We start from the raw sequence: 17,461 nt of genomic DNA, 5'->3' as shown, positions 1-17,461 counted from the left end.
TTGAATTGTGGATATCTACTTGTTTATTGAAAGGAGAAATTAATGCATCTTCTTTTTATTTATTTATTTTTGTATTATGCTTTCCCTTTGTCTCTGGTCTTAATTTCTCATAACATTTTTCTTTTCTTTTTCCAATTTCACACACGTACATCTGGTAATATGAACAACTAATTTGAAGACACGTATACATACAACAAATGTCAAATTCATATTATTTTATTACGTGAAATTCTGTACCATTTGTAATACTTTCTTTTTTTAATACTATTTGGTATCCTCTTTAAAAAATAAGAAAAGAAATTGGAAAAAAATTCAGATATGAAAAAGAACGTTTTAGGTAAAAAAGGGAAAAGAGATAATGACCTAATGAAGGAAATTCTCAGTAAATGTATTGTAGATGTGGATAGAAAGCAGATGATCTTAAGAAAATAGTGGGAACAATAAATGTCCAAAATTCAAGAGTAGTGGAACCTATGAAACAGAATCAAACAAAAATCCATGAAATTAAAATCTCTTTAAAGTTTGAAAAACTGAATAAACAAAATTGAATATGAAATAGCAGATATAGAAGACAGGAGAGCCAATAGACATGACATGAAAGATCTTTTAAAAATAGCAAAAAACCATGAAAGATCAATCCAGCAGCTACAAGATGATGCAAAGAGCAACATGAAATTCATCAGAATTACTGAAAAAGCACAAGTGAGTGCAAACCACATAAAAATTTATTTACAAAAGTAATCACAGAAGGGCTGGTAAGATAGCTCAGTGCACTAAGTGCATAGTTAGGCAAGTGCAGAGTCTGGATTTGATCCTAGGCATTACAGGCAATGCCAGCCCAGTCCCAGGGCACGCTGAGCCAGTACTGAGACAGGTTCTCACATGTGGCACTATCTATGGTAGCTAAGGAATGGAATCATACTAGGTTCCCATTAATCAATGTACAGATAATAAGAACATGGTATACAGGCACAGTGAAGTTTTCCACCATAAAGATGAATGAAATCATGTCATTTACAGGAAAAATTAATGCAAATAGAAGGCATTATGTTAATTGCTATAAGCCAACACACATACACAGTATTATGTGACTTTTCTATATGTAGAAATTAAAAGATGGATTTTTATTAGGATACTAGGAACAAGTGAAAGAGAACGAAGTTCAAGAGAGAGGAGGGAGGTTTGACATGATGAAAACACAGTATGTGCATGTGTAGAAAGTCACAGTGAAGCCAACTATTTTATGCAGCTAGCATGTATAAATAACTAAAAAACATAGTATGGGTTCAAAGTACAAAACACTATGCCATTAAGAAAAAAGAAACTTTGCAAAATAACAAATCAGAAGAGAAATAAAGGTATTCTGGATGAAAATAATGGATCAATCACTGATATCCTTCCATAAGGAGAAATGCTTCCAGTTCAGGACTTTTGGATTAAAAATAAGAAGCTCCTTCATGGAAGACAGGCCTATCCCTAAACAGCTACAGGGCCTTGCTGAGCCCTGCCCTGCTCCCCACCATTGTGAGAGCCTCTCACTGAGCTGTGGCCTGCTCCTCCATTTCAGAAGGAAGGATGAGCCCTGCATAACAATCGGGGCCCTGGTGAGACCTGATTCACAACCCACTATCACAGGAGCCTCCCTTTGTTTCAGGCCACCACCTTCACAATTGCAAGAGCCATGGTGAGTCATAACCTGCCCCCCACCATCATAGGAGCCTTTTGGAGCATCAGCCCATCCCCCGTTATCAGAGAAGACTTGCTGAGTTGTGGCTCCCTCTCTCCCCACTCTGAGGTAGAATCCATGCTGAACCCGATATAGCAGGAGCTCTCATACGTACCCCAAACCTACTGCAGGGAGAGCCTTGCTGACCATGTCTGGTCCTCATACTATCACAGTTGAGACCAGGTAAACATTGGGAACTTCAAAATTCCATAAAAGAAGGAGTTAAAAACAATTACAGACCTCAAGCCCACCCAAAACAAGTCCAGGAGACAAGAACATAGAACATGGAAGTTACACATCTGAAATTTTTGAAATGATAGAAGCTGAATTAAATAAGTCCATTAGGCTAGAAATCAGATAGGGAATAATCTCTCTGGTTAAAAAAAGAAAGGACAATAACCATGAAAGAATTGCTCAATGAGGCTAAAGAAGACATAGATAAAATGGAGGGGAAATAAAAAAATCATGGAAACACTCAGTGAAAAACTCAGGAAATAATTAGAATGCATAAATCAGATTGAAACAAATATCTAGAAAATTAAGAATTCCATTTAAAACTGGCAAAACTGCTTGAAAGAAACTGAAGACATGCTTTCAGAACTTAAAGACAGGAATACAATTAGCAACTGCAAGAGAAAAGATCTCTTAAAAACAAGAAACTAGAAAATAATTCAACAGCTGCAAGACGATGCAAAAAAATAAAAAGAAGAAAAACAATGACACTTAAACATATTGATGAAACAGCAGGAATCAACACAAATGACATGAAAAGAATATTTGCTAAAGTAATAGTAGAAAAGTTCCCAAGCATGTGAAAATAATCTAAATACAGAGAAGTGAAGCATAAAGAATTCCAGTTAGCTATAAGCAAAATATCTCTGTACTCAGACACATAAAAATCAAACCCTAAAAAATCATCACATGAACAGAATATCAACAGCTATAAGAGAAAAGAACCAGATAACCTAAAATGCAAAGCCCATCATAATCATGACAGATTACTTGACACAAACCATCAAGTCAAGGTGAGTTTGGAGAAAAGTGTTTCAGTTCCTGAAAGAAAACAATATTCAATCCACATTGATGAACCCTGCAAAATTATGAAACGAATTTGATGGAGAAATAAAATACTACCATGATAAAGAACAACTGATGAAATTCATGCCCACCAAAACAATTATACAAAGATTACTAACAGATATTCTAGAAAGAGACAGAAATGATTGCAACATAAAAAAATGGGAAATAATACTCCATGACACAGGAACCTAGAAAAAAGGGGGTAGCTATACTGGTTGCTGAAAATGTGAACTTTAAATCAAGAATGATGAAAAGAGACAATGAAGGTGTCTCAATTACTTTTCTCCCATTGCTGTAAAAATACTCTACAGCAAAAATTAAGGCAGGAGGGGTTTATTTGTCTCACAGTTTGTGGAGGATTCAGTACATCCTTGGCTGGCTCCAAGGCAGAGAATGGCACATGGCAGGGGGCAGCCATTCATGGAAGCAGAAAATACAAAGAGACAAAAGTGAGGAGCAGTGATTGCATTAGCTAGCAAGCCTCTCTCCCTTCTTTGTATTGTATAGAGATTACCCATTCCAGAGTGGGTGTATCACTCACACTCACAATCTACACATTGGATCATAAGTTAATTATGAACTGTAAAAGCTTGGTCCAATGATATCATGAGGTTTTGGGAGAACAACTACACACAAACCATAACACTCCTCTCCTGTCCCACCCAATGACTCATGCACACCCTTTTATGTAAAAGGCATTTTATTCCATCTGTAAGAGTTGCCAAGGTTCTAACATTTTCAGCACTGCTGAAAATTCCAATCTCTGAGTCTCCTCCAAGATCTAAGGAAAACTCTTAGTTCTGAGCACCTGTACAAATGAAGTTAAACAATTCCAATATTAAATGGCACAAGTAAAACAAAGTCATTCCAAATGACAAACAGCAGGACACAAATCATTGGGACCAAAGCAAGTCCAAAGTTAAGCAGGATACACATTAAGTTTTGTCATTCATGTTCAGATGTGGAAGGAACATCCAAAGGAATCTGTGGCAAGTTGTGAGCTCCATGTGGCTCCACTTCTATGGCACTTTTGCTAGCTGTATTTCCAATAGCTTCTCTCTTGGGCTAACTTTGCTCCCTCCTTGGAGCTTTCCTCGGACAATTCATGATCTTGGATTTTTCAGACTTCTAGGTATTCACCAAATGTTAGGCTTCTTATTCACAGCTTCCCCTTCTGCCTTCCCAGGGGCAAACTACCTGCCCTCCCACTCCTTCTTCTGAAATAAAGTGGGAAAGCATCCTCAGAGCTTTTGCATTATGCGTATACCTAAAACCAGTGCCAACTGGATGATGCCAAGGTCCACTGCTAACTGGAGCAGTAGCCAGGTTTTCTTCTCTCATGCATATAGGAATCGAGTTCCTGGATCATTGAGCACTATAAACCTGATTTTGAGGAACAAATTTTCTATGTCACTGTCATTCTGGAACATGGTGTGGCCACTTCTCCATTCTGGAACATGATCCTCTACTGGTTTCTCCTCAAAGCAAATTTCTTCACCCTTGCAGTTCTGAGGTTGCGAATTGTGGAGACCTGCAACCTCCTGTGATGCTTTCAGGTCATCCTTTCTATTCTGTTCTCTCAGCTCTATTTTTTCAGTTCACAGCTTTATTGGTGCTTCTTTTCTGGCCAAACTTATAACACTTTAAACCATCCTGTTGGATTTTTGCTCTTGACTCTCCACATACATCTGACTGAAAACTCCCAACAATAGCCACGACACTGCTTCAACATTCAACTTTCTTGAAACTTCTTATGCCAGATTAACCTGTTCACCAAGCTTAATCTCAGTCTCAGGCAAAGTCTGAAGACATGAGCAAAATTCATACAAACTTTCTGCCAAGGCATCGTCTATAGTCCAACAACCAATATAGTCCTTTTTCCCATCAGAAAGTTCCCAGCCTGGTCTTTACAGATAGGATTTCTACCAGCATTCTTGTCTTCTAAGATCTGACCAGAGTCTCCCATACAGAACACCTGAAGGAGTTTCAGTGCTTCTCTTTTAGAAAACATCAATGAATTTTGTGTATTTCTTCTCATAAGCCATTCCCAAATGTTTTTGTATGACATGTTCATGTAAGTAACTACTCTATTTCTCAGTACCAAATTCTGTCTCCTTTACTTTTCACTTTTTGCTAGGACAAATACCCAACACCCAAAATTAAGGAAGGAGAGGCTTATTTAACTCACAGTTAGTGGAGACTTTAGTTCATACCTGGCTGGCTCTAAGGCAGAGTGGCACATGGAAGAGGGCAGCAATACATGGCAGGAGAAAACAGCAAGGAACCAAAATGGAGGAGCACTGGATGTAGCCAGTAGCAAACATCTCCCTTATTCTTATATTGTATACAGATTACCCATCCCAGAGTGGGCGTAGCATTCTCACCCACAATCCCAGCATTGGATCACAGATTAATCGCAAACTCTAGAAGCCTGACCCAATGACTGCATGAGGCTTTGGGGGGACAGCTAGACACAAATCATGACAGAAGGTCACTAGATACTCATTAGGTGAAAACTACAAGAGAAAAACATAATAATCATAAAGACATATGCACCCAACTATATAAGATAAATTTTAAAAACCATGAAAAATCAGATTAGCAATAGTACAATTGTATTGGGGGACTTTGCCACACCATTGTCACAAAGAGATAGATCAACTAGGCAAACAGTCAGCAAAGATATAACAGAACTAAGCCAAACTTTGAAGAAATGGACTTAGTAAACTTTTACTGACTGTTCCACTCAACCAACATCAGAATACATACTCTTCTGAGGTGCACATGGGGCATTCTCTAGAATAAACCATATACAAACATGTAGTACATGATTAAGTAAATGCAAAGAAACTTAAATTATCAAATGTATATTACTAAAATTATCACATGCATATTATTTGCAATAATGAAATTACCTTTATTTACAAAAAATTCCAACATGTTAACAAACACATAGAAATTAAATAACAGCACCTAGAACAATCAGTTGGTCACAGATACACATAAAGAAGAAACTAAACAGTATTTGCAAACAAACAAAATTCAGATACAATTTACTACAACCTCTGGGATTTAAGGAAAGCAGTCTTTTTTTCCTTTTTTTTTTGTATTTAGTGCAGGATTTACAGAGTCTCACTACACAGATCGGACTGATAGTGGTTCTCCTGTTTTTAGCCTCCCAAGCGCTGGGATTACAGGTGCACACCACAATGTCCAGTCTCAATCCCCATCTCAGTGCACCCTGAGGGCAGGGCCAGAGCAGCATGAGAAGGATCAAACCCAGTCCCTGTGCCTGCCTAATCAGGCCCTTTAATCTGCTGAGCTATCTGGCTGGTCCAAGGAAAGCAGTCTTAGGAGGAAAATTTATAGCGATAAGTTCTTACATCAGGAAAACTGAATGACAGTAAATAAACAACTTTATCCTGAACCTCAAGCTCCTAAAAAAAGAAAAGCAAGTTAAGGCCCAAACACAGAAGGATGGAAATTATAAAGATCAGAGAATAAATGCAATGGAGACAAATAAAACAATATGAAGAATCAATAAATTGAAGTGTTGCTTTGAAAGAATACAGAATATTGATCAACCTCTAGCCAAAATGAAAAGGAAAAATTCAAATCCATGCAATAAGAAATGAAATAGGTGAAATTACTATAGACCCGATAAATATTCAAAAGATCATCAATACCTTTTCCAAAATCTTATTGTCTCAATATTGAAAGCACACAAGAAATGAACAGATTCTCAGATATGTACAAACTACCAAAGCTGAATCAAAAAGACATAAAGATGGGGCCGAGGAGATGGCTCAGTGGAATAAGCGCTTCCCTAGCAAGTGCAAGGGCCTGAGTTCAATCCCTGGTTCCGCAAAAAAAAAAAAAAAAAAAAAAAAAGATATAAAGATTCTGAATAATACAATGCAAGTGAATGTAATTGAAATTTATTTATTTACTTTTTTATTTAGCAAAAGGTCTATAGTTTCTCACTACACAGATTGAGCTCTTAGTGATCTTGTTTTCAGCCTGCCAAGTGCTGGAATTACTGGTTTGTGCCTTCAGGACCAGTCTCAATCACCTTCTCAGTGTGTCCCAGGGGCAGGGCCAGCACAGCATGCCATGTAAGGAACCCCAGTCCCCGCATCTCCTAAACAGGCATTTTAGTCTGCTGTGCTATCTGACAGGCTCTGAAATTGAAAATTTAATTAAAAATCTACAAGGAAAATGAAGCCCAGATATTGATGGACTCACAGCTGAATTCCACAAGAAATTTGGAAATTAACTGTGGCTCTTCTCAAACTGTTCAATGAAAATGAAAGGGAAGAAATTCTCCGAAAGCAATTCCTGGAGGCAAGTGTTACTCTGATACTGAAACCGGAGGAGGAACCAATGTAAAAAGAGAGGTATAGGCCAACTTCTCTGATGAACACAGATGTAAAACTTCTTAATAAATTTCTATCAAACAGAACACAGTGAATCATCAAGATTATAGATCACAAGTAAGTGGCATTCATCCCAGGAGGGCAAGGATGGTACAATATATGCAAATTAATTAATGTAATACATCGCATCAACAGAGCCAAAGACAAAAATCACATGATCATCTCGATACATGCATAAAAAGCATTTGACAAAGTCCAACACTCATTCATGATAAAAATAGTGTCAAAAATTGGAATAGATGATCATTACCTCAACCTAGCACAAACAGTCTATGACAAATCAACAACCAACAACATCATACTAAATAGAAAAAAAAACAAAAACAAAAACAAAAAACCTGAAAGCTTTCACTTTAAATTCAGGAAAAAGACAAGGATGTCCACTGTCCATGGTCCTATTCAATATAGTTTTGGAAACAATTGATAGAGCAATTAGACTACAGAAATGGACAAATGGCTGGAAAGGAAAAAAAATGAAATTATCATTATTTGCAGAGGATATGATACTGTACATAGAAGACAACAAAAACTTAGATTTAATAACCAAATTCAGTAGCATAGCAGAATACCCAGTCAATCTCAAGAACCTATAGCATTAATGTATCTAAACAAGAAACACATCAAGGGAGAAATTAGAGTAACCACATGTTTCATAACATAAAAAAATGAAACTAGGAAAAAATCTAAGAGAGTAGATGATTTATATAGCGAAAATTACAGTACTCTGAAAGAAGAGATTAAAGAGGATTTCAGACAATGGAAATATATTTCTTACTCCTGGAGTGGAAAAACTAACATTGTAAAAATTGTTATACTCCTAAAATTATTTTACGGATTCAGTGCAATCCTGAATAAATATCATCAGTATACAGCAAGAAAAGGTCTCAAGTTTGATAAATGATACAAAAAATACTGTCAGTATTCCTCACAGATCTGGAGAAAACATTGCTAAATTTTATTGGGAACCAGAAGAGACTGAGAATAGCAAAAGCAGTGCTGAACAACAAAGCAAAGGCAGGAGGCATCACAATCCCTCATGGCCTGCTGGGGATCGAATCCCAGCTGCTGCATCTGCCTAAACAGTGCTTTAATCTGCTGAGCTATTTGGCCAGCCCTTCTGACTTGAAAATATGCCACAAGCCTACTAAATCAGCATGGGACTGACAAAAAGCAGACTTGGGGATAAATATAAGTATCCAAGTGTGATGGTGCATGCCTGTAATCACAGCATTCAAGAGGCTGAGACAGGAAGTTTGCTACAAGTTCCAGTCTAGCTTGGTCTACATAGTGAGTTTAGGACTAGCATGATATATGTATATATTTAAAGAGAGAGAGAACCTGTCTCACTGCCCTCACAAAAAACATAATCCAAAGTTATTGTATGTCTGTATATTTGTCTAGCATCTTTCAGTATAAGTGTTTCAATATTAACTTATATCTTAGCATTTTCATTGCTAAAATTCTTTTTCATTTACCTATTCATAAGTATTTTGGTTATTTATAGGATTTGGCTAATGCATATTATGCATAAAACCTATGAATTCATATATTTCTATGCACGGTTGCATAAAATCCTTAAAGGAACATGAAACTTCATTTATCTTGAGTCAAAAACAAGCAAAGCAATGACAAGGATATCTGTTAGGTATATGTTAGTTTTAATTCTGATGTCTGTCAAATTGTTTTATATAAATTCATGAAACTCGGTATACATCCCAGTAGTATGTGAGTATTTGACATCCATGTACAGTATGGACAGCCTCAAATTTTAGTGATGTAGTTATGTTGAGGTATTTAATGATGACTTTAATTTGCATTTCTATAATGGTAAATGACATTTATTTCTTTTTCATAGGCTCATTGGACAGAGCTTTAATTGCCACTATTTTTAGTGTATCTGTTCAAATGTTTGAGTTATTTTCTTAGTAGCAGCTTTTAAGAGCTATTTAAACATTGCAGATATCACTTTTTTATCTGACACATGATAAAAGATTGGAAATATTTTTCACAGTTTATGACACATTCTTTGACTCTGTAAAGTTTCTCCTGAAAAGTTTTTATATTTTGCTGAAATCAATTAGACAATGTAGTCTACTTAAAACTGTGCATTGGTTGCTGATCTAAAGTCATAAAGACCTTTTAAAATATTCTCCTAGAAGTCTCAGAGTTTTCAGTTTTACATGAAAATTTATTTTTAAATTCAGTTTTTAAATTAAACACTACCTGATCTAAAGTAATTTTGTCTGTAAATAGTACTAGTGTTTATGCTGATTGTTTAAACTTTCCTTCACATATATTTTTCTGTGGAATTGCTAGCAATAAGATATCCACATATTGAAGTACATGAATACATTACTGAAATCCCCCTTTCTCCATTTTAATTTTTGCATTCTTTTCCAATTTACATTATGTATCTTAATATCAAAACAACACCTTATGGATTATAGTGTATTGAGAATTGTGTATGTGAACCAACTTTCCACTGTGAATGTATTCATGATTATTGGAGGCATGTACTAATGAGGATGAAAACCACAACAAAATCCCAGCAAAAATTGAAAGGTTTCTGTTTTGCTTTGACATTAGAAATAAAATACAGAACTTCAATGTGAAGTGCAATATCAATTGTTACACTTGATTTGCTAAAGCTTGTTTAGAAAGATTGCATCGGTATTTCAGAGAGATAGTAATATGCTAGTGTGTCTTTACCAGAGCAGAAATACTTACATTTTAATTAAAAATATTCAAAATTAAGTGGAATGATGTATTAGATACTCAGTTCTACTATTGCTTTAATTGGTCATTAGCCCCATATAGCTATAGTTACCACATTTGTCAGCCCATGTATACAACTTTCTACCATTAACTAAATTTCACAGCACTAGTTTTGATTCTCTCTTGTTTGTATCATTATCTGTTATCTTTGTTCTTCTCAGTTTTATTTCCAATTTTTTTTTCTTGAAGGTACATTTAAAGTTCAATTTTAAGAGTTCAGAGAGTTTACACTACTCCAGCTTCTTCAGTGCTTTGGTTAAAGGCCTCTTGCACTGATATTTAAGATGTTAAACTCCTGAGTCCTGATTGTTTTAAATTGGTCGTCTGTACTTTATAAGTGTACAAATCCATTGCATCGTCCCCTTCCACTCCTCTCATCCTACATATTTTCTCTATATCACTAGTAAAACGCTGACCATGTTACATTGGTGGTTAATCCATATTCATTTACTTTTTTTTCCATTTACTTTTGAGTTAAGTGACTGACTTGTCGTCATATAGGTTTTTCTTACTTACTTATCATTTATGTTTAAAATGCGTTCTTCTGGGATTTTTACATTTTGTCTGTTTTATGTGAAATTGAAATAGCTGAGAACTATGAAGTCATATTGCTACCTGTCTATCTGGATTATGCTTTCTCTATTAATATGTGATATTAATAGAGTTATGCTAAATTTTCCTCTTATCTTTTGCATAATTTTGAAATCTTTTACTTTCAGAATATTTATGCCTTTACATTTAAAGTCTATCTTTTATGTAGCATATATTTGATCTTACCTTTTGAGTGAAGTTTTTAGATCATTTGCATTTAAACTGGATTTTTATAGAATTATATTTAATCTAAAATCTGGCTCCTGGTTATTCATTTGCCCATATTTTCTTATTTCTCTGCAACATCTTTGCCATTAACTTCTAAGATTACTGACCTGTCTTCATAGTACTTGCATCTGAATTTGTTGCTGCTTAAGCATGGATTCCTCTTTTGAGGAGTCTTTCATGGTTCCATCAATACTAATAAATGCCTCTTCAGTTTTAAAAATTATTAAAAATAATATTTTAACTTAATTTTTTACAAGTTAGTGTTAACTTCACATATCACATTTTCCTCTCCTATCCTGTTAAGGTTACCATTTTCTACATCACACATTTGTCTTCCTACTCATCTTTTTTGTCTTCTGGTCCACCATTTTCTAAGTCTAATGGTTCAACTGGAATTTCATTTAACTGCTCTCAACTCATCTTTTTCCAATTACCATAGCATTTTCTTCAGTATATGGCACCATATTTTATGATATTCTCACTTGTGTTTAGAGTTTAGGTATTTTTTTCCTGTATTTAGGACAGGGTCTACAGGGTCTATAGTGTCTCACTGCATAGATCAGATTCGTAGTGATCCACCTGTTTGCAGCCTCCCAATTGCTGGGATTACAGGTGTGTGTCAATCTCCATACAGGTCAGTCTCAATCTCCATCTCAGTGCACCCCATGTGCGGGGCTGGCAAAGAACGCCGGGGAGCAAACCCCAGCCACTGGGCTCTGGCTAAGCAGGTTCTTTAGTCCGCCTAGTTATCAGGCCAGCCCTAGAAGTTTACTTTTTGAAAGAAAAGTATAAAGAAAGAATTTATTCATTTACATGTATTACCCTATTTTTTTCTAGTCCTCTTCATTCTATATGCAACTTTCTATTTGCAACTTTCTCTTTACTATGTTTCCTTTGATCTCAATATATGTTATTTTGTATTCAATGTAGTACATATCCATACTCATCTTGAAAAAATCATTAGATAAAGCATTCTGATATTAGTAATATAAAATTCTAATTTCTTTATTAATGAACTTCCATTGAGCAGCATTTCTTCTAATTGCTCTGATCTCTTCATGTAGCACTTCTGTCCCCATTATTTTTTTTTTTAACATTTTCGTTACTTATTTTATTTACCTTATTATGACATCTACAGGTAACTTAACAGAGTATATCTCAATCTAAACAAGTGATTTTATTATCATGGTACAATAAAGAAAATTTAACAATGAACTTATATGTGGGGAAAAAACTCACTTCTCAATATATTACATATGCGATGATATTTTTACCAATGTAAAAAAAGCTCAATTAAGTGTACTATTTAGACATCAGTTATGAGTAAGAAAATCACACATTAAAAAATAAAGGGAATTATGGACATAATAATTTTTGAGATAGTTCTCTGAGTGAAAAAGGCAATTTAGTGCTATGGAAGGAATATGACACAGATCCATGTAATTGTCATGATACTGTATTGCTTGAGTTGGTTGAAAACATTTCCTCTTCAAGATCAATTGACTCTGGGGAAAAATCAGAATTCAAATGGTTCCAGATCTGATGAATGAGGAGGATGAGTGCGCCACTATTTGCAAGCCTGCCTCAATGTTGTAGGACACTCATTAGCAGCATTCGTTGGCTTTTTGATTACATATCAGAGAGACACTTTTGAAAGAGGACTTCAGAACTATTTCAGAAAGTCGTAAAAATAATGGGATGAGTGCATTTGAATAAAGCAGGAACATTTTGAGGTAGACGAAAGGTAATGACTTTTACTGTAAGAAATATGTTTAAATTTAGGTAGTTACTAAGTGTCTTTGCCACCTCGTGTGCTCTTAAACAAGCCTTTGACGGCCTCATAAGAAAGCCTGACTCTTCAGAAATCTTCTTTTGTAAATTCATCTATTCTTATTCAACTCTATGGTCTTTCAATTTATGTAAGGGCTGATGTGAGTGGTATGAGAAAAGCATATTTTGTAATAGAAACCTGGAACTTAGCTTGAATGCCCATTGAAGATCAAAACACCTTTTTTTTTTTTTTTTTTTTTTTAAAAAAACAACTGAATTTTTCATGGGAAGAGTATAAGGCAAACGGAGATTTTAGGGGAACGGATGCTGTCCCAACCCATGCACTCCTTCAGGACAAAACTGACCCAGTGTTATGTTCACAACTACCAGCAGCCTAGAGTCATTGTCTAAAGGAGTTTATAACTCTCTCCTACTCGGAAGTAACAGACAATGGACAAACAGTTTATCACTACCATGCATATTATTGCTTTATTGAAAATTGTATTAAATATAATTCAGGTAAACAAGTAACTGTAATGATGGAATTGAAGGCAACGATTTTGAGTTCAACAGAAATATATTGCCACGAGGTTCCTTTTCTTAAATTCAACAAATTACTACACTTTTTATTTATTGAACATGGCAATGAGTCTTTTTACTATAAGTATTTTTTAAGGTTAAATATTCACTGTATGTATTGTATATGTTGATCATTATTTAGGTAAAATTCAGAAAAATTTTGATTTCAAAACATGACTTATAGTGATTATTCTAATATTGAGAAAAATATATAGTTCTTGTAAACAATTGCTGTATGGATAATTGAGAAGCTATGACTTCTATTTCTCTGTTATCTCCTTCTGTATTATGTAATTGATACAGATTCAGGTTCCAAGCATGTTGACACTTGCTAATTACTCTCAGCTCGAAATATAAATCTTTTTTTCCCTAAAAGACCTCTAAATCTAAGGAAATTCTTCACTCATTTAAATGTAATGAACACGAAATATTGATTGGCATTTAATATTGCACAGGCCTTCAAGAGTAACATGACAGTTTTTGATGCAATTTATCATTTCATTAGTAAACTAGACATCTGACATTTATATCTCTTGTGTTTACTGACTTTGTAAATTTAGAGATTAGTAAGTACTGAAATCATCACTTTTCTTTACCAAAATTATAATTTGTAAAGGTATTTTATTTGTCTGATCAATGCAGGGGAATAATTACTATTTACCTTTTTGCATAGAAGGTTTTTAATGAGTATTCATATCAGGAATAATATTTTGATATACTAAGTCAATAATATTTTTACCAGTAGTCCCAATTTGTAATTTGTTGTATATGCCACCCAAGGACAACACCTTCTAATTAAAGGTACATGTCATTTTATTTTCCTTAATTTCACGCATATCATATCTCTGTGTGTTTCTGTGTGTGGTTACAAACTGAAAACTTCTATGTATTCTTTTTTTATGTATCTGGTGCAGGATCTACAGGCTCTCACTACATAGATCAGACTAATAGAGATCCTCTTGCTTTCAGCCTTCCAACTGCTAGGATTACAGGTGAGTGCCACCAAACCCAATTTCAATCACTGTCTCAGCCCACCCCAGGGGCAGGGGCCAGCGCGGCACACCAGGGATGAACCCCAGCTGCTCTACTCTGCCTAAGGAGGTGCTTTAGTCTGCTAAGCTCTCTGGCCTGCTCTCTAAGTGCTCTTGTATCAAGTAAGTCTACTGAACTCATGTTTGCTAAAAGCTAAAATGACTATCATTATTTTATTAATGAAATATTTTTAATTAGGTATATACTTTGTGTCATAATACCATAGCATTATTATTAGAATATAGTATAATATAAACATAGCTTTACATGCACTGGAAATGAAATGGGTTCTATGGGAAAATGATATTGCTATATTTTTTCACATTTAGTTTTCAAATGTCATCTACATATTATTTTCAGAAATGTAGTACTTTCAGAAATGTAGTCTACACATAATATATCTTTGGATCAAAGAATTAACAGAATTGCTTAAGACCACCTGGCAAACATCTGTCACACTCTAGAGTGGAACCTGTTTCTCTGATTGCTAGTCTTTACTTTGTTAGGTTCTGTTTTCGGGGTCAGATGGCTCTTTACCACATCTGCACACACAAATTATTCTCTGCAGGTTGAACACTGGTAGCATGTGATCTTTATTATGAAGTCTTCATTTATTTATGACTTGTTCAGTCCCCTCTCTCCAGCTATTACTATCTTGCTCCTATCAGTCACAGCGAGGAGCAACCAAATCTATCCATTTGTTGAAATCGGAACATATCAAATAATTTCTTTTCTACAAGAACAGGCCATGATGAACAGTTTCAACTTTGAGTTGGGAAGAGGAGAATACTGGGCTATGAGGAATTTAATCTTGGTTTAAATCTTCTAACCAACAAGAATCTTTGAATTTGAAAACAAGATAGAAAGAAACCTTTTCTAGTAATATGATTTCACTGAAGCCTGGAGGGAAACCCTTCTCCCAACACATGCTCCTCACGATATATATTTACTGTTCTTATGAGGAAGATGGTGCAATTTCATTTATAAGAAAGAAAAAAATACTATTCTAAGTCTCTTTGGCCACATAAAGATATGACATTTTATGGCTGATTATGTTCCAGAAACTCTTTTAAGTAATTTTCCACTTATGATTATTCCTACTTTTCTCAACAACACTATAAAGTCGGTTTTATTATTATCTTATTTTACAGATGAGTGGAAAAGCAGAAGAAAATTAAAGTACTTGCCCAGCATTATGCTTGAGCTGCAATTGAAATCTAAGTAGTGAGGTTTCCTAGGATTTTATCTAAACACTATACCATATTGCCTCTGTACAAGAAGATGAAGGGGAAAAAACTAAAAGTAAGGCTCTCATCCTCAGGAAAGGCATCTCTAGAAGAAAAAATGAAATTTACAACAGTATATAATCAAGGTTGTGAGAAACAGGACATAAACAAGAATTAGGGTATAACACTCTTAAGGAAAAAATATGTTTCTACCTGTGAAAACAAAGACTGTTCTAAAGAAGGGATCTCGGCTGATGGTTCATCTTATAAAAATAGATTTGTTTCTATTGAAAACTGCTAATGAACTCATAAGAGTCCCTAGGAATGATTTTTCCTTTAATAATAAACTTATGTGTGTTATAAAATCAGTCATTCTGTTCAGCAGCAGAATGCTCTAGTTGAGCAGCATTCTTGAGGGGAAAAGGAAATGAAAGGAGTTACTTTCCAGTTTTAGCAAAAAGTTTGATGAATTTGAATTGAAACTTCCACATTTATTTTTGATAGTTTGAGAATTCAATCTAGTGCAGTTTAAAAAAAGTAAAACATGGCCTAGACAGAAGTGAAGGTCAGCTACATTCTGAAAAATTTATAGGGAAAAGGAAATTTTTTTCTAGAAAGTTGGTCCTGTAATCCAGTAGTAATAGAGCAGAGAATTGTCATAGAACATGAGAACTAAATCCTAACTATCTCAAGGGACAAAACAAAATTAAGACAAAAAGCTTTCCCAGGGTGGATCTCTAGTCTAACCAAAACATGTCTCTGAACAAAAAACAAAACAAAAAAAGAACAACAAAAAAGACCCAAACCAAATAAACAAACAAAAAACTACAATTGACCCCCAACATATTGCCACACAGAAAACTTACGATCACATAACTTGAATGACTGCTTTTTAACTTTCTGTGAGGGAGAAAGAAAGAAAGTAAAGTACACATGGGAGGTAGTCCTTTGAGATTTAAAGTGTTGGGCTCATATGTGTGTGTACTTGAGCCTTTGTAAAAGATATTGATCGGAGTTTCTTTTTTCTAATATATTTGTTCTAGGTTAATGTAATTTACTGGGTTGACTTTTGCTGTCTTTGGTTTTCTTTATTTTTTTCTGTTTTTTCCAAGTTTTTTCCTTTTAATAAGATAGTTTCTGATGGTCTTGTAATTTTGGAACCCTCATCCCCAGCTCCAAAATTGTTCTCTCTTGGTTCTCTAGTAGGTAAAAGATAAAAGGGTACCTTCAGAGGGAGCTGAGGGTTAAGGAGATATTTTTAGGCAATCTTCCTTTGTTTCAGTAGACTGACTACTGAAAGATTCCAGGTAGCAAGGCATGCAGTATTTGGAGGAACCAACGATGATTTCAATTTTTGGTCCACATGCTCCCAAAGCTGCACTTTCATGTTATCCCCCAGAGGAAATAATGGACATTGTTGTCAAAGAATGATCAATAATTTACTATGTTGAGGTTCAGAAAATTTTCATTCACATATTTTTAAGAAGCATTGTAAATGAAGCTTAAATTGCTTTTTCTTTTTTATCCTCTGGATAAAATTTGATCCATGTCATATGCTAAGCAGAAGAAAAAAAAGTAAAAGAACAAAAAGAAAAAGTAAAAGAACTACCTCCTCACTTATCAAATGAACCACTGGGTTGATAAACTTAACCAGTGACCTTGCCAGGACCTTGCCAAGCTATCCCATGGCCACTTTTGTTCCTGTACCAGCCTAAAGAGTTGGATATAGCCTTGTTCTTTTTCCAGGCTTTGATGTCAGTAATCTACACTGAATTTTAGATATGTACTACTTTACTCCCCCCCCTATTTTTTTTTTTCATTAAATTTTCCTCCCAAATTGAGTTTCAAAAGTCTCTCACATGGGGCACCACTTGAAATTCACAAACTTGGTGTTGCTCAAAGGATGGGAGATTATTCAGAGTCCATGTTTAGGTTTACCTCCAAGAAGTTTTAAAGGGATTGCCTTTACCTGAGAACCCTCAGCATGAGAAAGCCTCAGGAAACAACAGCCCTAAACT

This window comes from Octodon degus, unplaced genomic scaffold, assembly GCF_000260255.1.
Source record: "Octodon degus isolate 3935 unplaced genomic scaffold, OctDeg1.0 scaffold00003, whole genome shotgun sequence".
Classification (NCBI taxonomy): Eukaryota; Metazoa; Chordata; class Mammalia; order Rodentia; family Octodontidae; genus Octodon; species Octodon degus.
The sequence above is the reverse complement of the archived record's forward strand: the minus strand, read 5'-3'. Positions refer to the sequence as shown.